Raw genomic sequence first — 5453 nt, 5'->3', positions numbered from 1 at the left:
AATTTGAGATAGATCTGACTAACCTTTTTCCTTACAGTGTGAGAGGATTAATGACAGTGGCAATAACCCTTGTTATTTTTATTATTAGTAGTGATAATAAGAAATAATTATATGTGGGGCACATATGAATTAGAAAATTTGTGTGTATGTGCATACATATTACATATACATGCAGGTGGAGCTGATAGATTACTTGTTAAATTAAAGGCAAATTTAGGCCAGTGTACAGAAGTTTTGGTCTATTAGTCCTCCAGAGAGAATATTCTGTTCTAAATCATGTGCAAAGCCTTTTGTTCCTGTAGGGTTTATCAGCTCTCTCAGCTGATACTCCATCTCAGGTCTTGATCATCTGTTTCTGATAACAGGGGTGGAAATGCCAGAAGGAACAGATGAACTCCACAGAAATAAACTTTCTATTTCTGTATATCTGTATTTCTGTATTTCTGTATCCTTTGCAATAAAGTGAAAGGAAGAGAAAATACAGCAAATCTGTTATACAGTATGAACAAAACTGTTGCTTAATATAATATTTTTATGAGCAGTCAGCAGTTTGTTGATGCTCAAATGCTAGCCTAGTGACCATGTAACAAACATAACAAACATAACAAACTACAGTTGTAATCTGAGACACGGTTTGGTTTCACCATCTTGTGCTCATTTTAAAGGCAAATAAATACTTTTTTTTTTTTTTTTTTTTTTTTTTAAGTAAAGAATTGTGTTCCCTTTTGCTGGCCTTGAGCAGACTGCAACTTAAGTTAAAGATAGAGGGCTTCACAAAGACCTCATTATCTTCTTCTGATATATTAGTGTTATTTTGCCTTTTCTCTAAACACATAAGTCCCTTAAATCTCTTTGCAAGCCTTTGTGTTTAGCCTCCTCCAGGGAAACTGCTTAGTGAACGCAAAATGTAGCTAACCTAAATTTTACTAGAAATACCATTTCAGGATTTTTTTTTCTTTTGTACCTAGTGTATTTCTGAACAGTTCTGAGGATTTATTTTGTGTGTGTGTATGTGTGTATGTGTGTATGTGGAAAAGTCTTTGCTAATCAATTAAAAAAGTGATGGTTATGCCAGAGGTCCAATGAGTTTTCTACTATCCAATTCCTATCAAAGCGAGTTAGTTGAAAAACTTCCATGGAGCCCAGCAGAATTGAATCAGGCTCCACATGTTTGACAAAGCATATGGTTCATAGGGTTTACAAGGCAGAGAAAAAAGTTATAGTTTGTGTTTACTTACAAAAGAAGAAGAAGAAAAAAAGCATGCTCTTAGCAGCAACTAAGTGGAGTTTATTGGTTGAATCTTTTCTCGTCTGGGGCTATCAAGAGAGAACACAGTGCACTGGCTACACGTGTATCCATTCACTGTCTCTGATAATACACAGAGAGGATTTTTTTGCCCTCTCAGACAACCATGCTCCTCTCCAGACAGCTAAAGGAGAGAAAATAGTAACAGAAAAACTGACATTTTTCATTGTCTTCCCACTATCCTTTTCCTTTGTAACTCTAATTTTAGCAGAGCAGCTCTTCTTGACGAAGGGTGTATGCACCAGTGCTGTCAGCTGAGAGATGGTCATGTTGAACAGAGCTTTTACTGTACCAGTGTTTTTCTTCCATTTTAAAATGTTTTAGACTAATGGTATTTGTGGCAAACTAAAACAAGATGCAGAGTTCTGCCTACAATTAGTAAATACAGGTTATCTCAGACCATGGGGGTCTGAGATGTCTTCTGTATTTATTTCATTCTATGGCCACATATACATATATAAATATATATTTATAATTACATATATAATGTAATGCTGATAGAAATATTTCTTAGCATGATAAGAATGGTTTACAGTGATTAAGTTTTTGGATTCAGCTTGTTATTTTCACTTACAAGACATGTCTAAATGTAAAACATTCAGCTAAGTTTTTTACAGTTGTGATCTACAATTCCAGGAATAAAGATGTGCAGTAGATTTTTTTTTTTCTTTGTGATTCCCACACTCTGGTCACACCTCAAAAAACATCACTGACGTTTGAGTGCTTGGAGAGCATCCATCTTCTCTTGCAAGCCTGAAATTCATCTGTAACATCTGGTGTAAATAAATTAATTCCTTCTAGATGCTGAATTCTTGTTCTTTTGAAATACTCTGCATAATGTCCAAACTTGATATTTTTTTCTTGCCTAGTCATGGCTTATGCTTGACTGCAGTTAATGAACATTGTGTGTTTGAGTTTAGAAATGCCCTTCTGTTTTACCTGAATTGAAATTATTCCTTTTGTGTGCCTTCTCAGGATGAGGTATTTTATAATTAAACAGCATGTTTCCACAAAGTGTCCTATTGACATTTCCCCTCCTCCCTCCCCCCTTTTTTTTTTTAAATAAAAACTCTGAAGAACCCCCCACAAATGTATTTAAAGGGCTTTCTGTGCTTAGATGAGTGGATGAGAGCTGCCAGCAGGGTTATTGCAGCCCAGATACACTATCTCTTTCAGCCACTGCAACGCTGACAGGTCAAATTGCTTTAGAAACCAGCTTGGTTCTGGCTAAGCCAAGAGTGTGTTTAAACTTATTTTTCAACACCAGTTAGAAAAGTCATAACTTCTAGTACGGCAGCCACCATAATCAAGAGGCCTACTATGATTTATAGTTGAGGCGTTACTGCCTGAGTTGTGAGGTCTAAAGAAATCTCACTGTCCATGGGAACTGAATGACAAAAATCTCATCGTCTGCCCCACTACCTTCTGAGTCCTGGGTAACAGCTACTTGCAATGGTCTGTGCTAGTTCTGTGACTTTGGAACCTGTTCTTTACATGTGTATGTTCAGGGACCACTAGTGATAGATTAGGGGAAAAAGGGATAAACATTTTGGGCACACCTGAAGAAGTGTTCTTGTGCTTCAAAAGTTACCTATTCTCTAGATGTTACAGTGAGTCCAAAAAAAGGTTATGACATCTCCTTTAGAGAATTCTCTTACTTTTTATATGCTGTCTAAAGCAAATAAAGCAGTGTTTGCTCTGTAAAAATTGCATTTTGTATTGAAGATGAATTATTGCTTATGCATTTCCTTCTTCCATTTTGGATGTGGGAACAAACTCCCAGGCAATATCATCCCTAAATTAAAGGAAATGTAAACTGAGAGGTGCAAATCAGGACTGTATAATTTGAAGCTCATCGGAGACTTTGCTTTTCACATGAATTTGTCTGAAAACAGGTTTGGGAGCCTCATTTCAAATTTATAATCAAGAATGAATTGCAAGTGATACTTGCTCAATTAGACAGAAATCATATTTGTGGTTATCTGGCAAAGGCTGTTTGGCTTGGTTAATTGAAGTGCATACAGTAAATTGGCTGGCTGCACAGAGCACAAAAATAGTCAGCATTTAGACTCACAATCAATGTTTCTAGCTTTGTCCTTTGATCTGATCCTTTGAAATACTGTGCACATGCAGTCAATGATAATCAGGAGTGTGTGGCAGATAAGTATCTCACAGGTTGAGGATTGTGTGGTGGTTTTGTCTCAATGTTATTGAAAACAGCTTTCACATGTTTTGACTTCTCAGATCTCAGATGCATCAAACGTGGCTGAATGGCAGTGGTGAGTCAGGATTCTTTTCTCGCTGACAATAATATCTGCACAAACATACACAAGATGAAAATGTCCCATATGTAAAGTGCATTGAAGGTGACATAGGAGCCTCTAGCTTTTCTGGACCTGGTGTTCCTTATTTATTTATTTATTTTATTTGCATTTACTGCCCTTTCCACAGAGCTATCTTGGCTGTGCCTGGACATGGACATGTAGTGCTCCTCACTACCTTCCTGGTTATTAGATCCTGACTGTTGACTGCTGAGGCCTGTTCTACAAAAATAACAATCTATACGGGAATATGTACCGAACAAATTTGTCATCCTAGTAAGGGGCACTAATTCATTCATGTACAATAACTTAGATCCTGTTTAGTGCCTGTTTACAACCTCTAGATCTAGCCTCCCATTGAGAGACCAAAAGCAGTTGTTATCTTTCTTATCACTTCTGAAGCATAAATCGCTTCAGAAGTGGTAAGAAGTGGAGATAACAAGCTGGAGTTCAGCTCTCCATTCTCCATGCTCAGTAGAGGGACATCTCTTCCAAGATCTCCTCCAAAAGCCTTCTCTGCAGCTTGCCAGGCAGTTCCAGGAGAGATAGCGAAGACCAGGCTTGAGGCAGAGTGTCAGGGCAGATATGCCTTCCTTCCACACAGTTATTACATGCCAGAGTTTGGTTTATATAATGTGTTTTCAACAGCTGAAGGAATAAAGTATTTACAAGGGCTATGGCTGCAAATAAAAATTAAGACCAACGTTTTCAAACATGGCCATTGAATGTCCATGTTCTTACAGCAGGTTTTCAAAACCATTACACTTTTCATGCTCTCCAAAGGGAGCAATGCTTGTTAAATAATACCACTGTTTTTATAGCAGTCTTCTTCAGTAGCAGAAGGTGTAGCTTTTGTGCCTGTGATTGTAAATGCTGCAGTAAATTCTGTAAGCTTTCCCATAGAAGTTAAAGTCTGAGAAGGGTCCTGACCAAGACTCCTTGATTCAGAAGTCCTCATGCGAAGATGTTGGAAACCCAGATATGTACCATGCTTGTAGCAGCAATAAATCTACAGACTTGTAGTAGCATTTGATTCTTTCAAAGCCAGGTTTTAGGCTTGATCCACAGTATAATAAGACAATGTGCCACTAGAACTTATCTCGAGGTGAAAAACAAAGGAAAAGAAGGCAATAGCGATCACAACTTCAGAGACTGTCCTTGAGAATTGCAAATGAACACACTTTTCAGGCCTGTTCCTATCAGTTTAATATCCTTTTGAAAGAACGTTTTTTATCCACATGAATATATTTGAACCTAAGAGAGCACTGAGTTTACTTTTCCTTATACAACAAGCCAACATGCGCCAACTCCTGAGAAGGCAGTTTAATCTGAAGCTTTGCTAGCCAGATGCATCTGCAATCTCAGAGGCAAATTTTCCACTTGTGTGGATAGATAAATGCTTGTTTAAATCAGTAGAGAATCATCGAATTTCACCATTTGATTCTAAGGATCTGGCAGAATCAGCATCTCACTTCTCTTAAGCATTAATTTTGTCATTTAGTCACAAATTTAATCTTTCTTACCGTAGTTAGTCTTTTCCATTAAAGACAAATAGACAAATGCAGGTCATTTATTTCAACAATTTTATTTTATCCTTTTTTTTTTTTTTTTTTTTTTTCTTTTTTTCTGGTGCTCATTCCAGCTGAAATGTAAGAAAGGCATGTAAAAGTGAGTTCTTCAAAAACTGGCACTGCATCAGGCAAATTAAGAGCATGAGCAAATGCTAAGTCCATAATTGACCTTTAAATGATGCCTCATAGCAAAAAAAACGAACTATAGTCCTTGATAAATCCAAGTTTTAGTGATTCATTGTTTTATAAATAATA

The sequence above is a fragment of the Netta rufina genome, assembly GCF_964035555.1.
Source record: "Netta rufina genome assembly, chromosome: 3".
Lineage (NCBI taxonomy): Eukaryota > Metazoa > Chordata > Aves > Anseriformes > Anatidae > Netta > Netta rufina.
The sequence above is the reverse complement of the archived record's forward strand: the minus strand, read 5'-3'. Positions refer to the sequence as shown.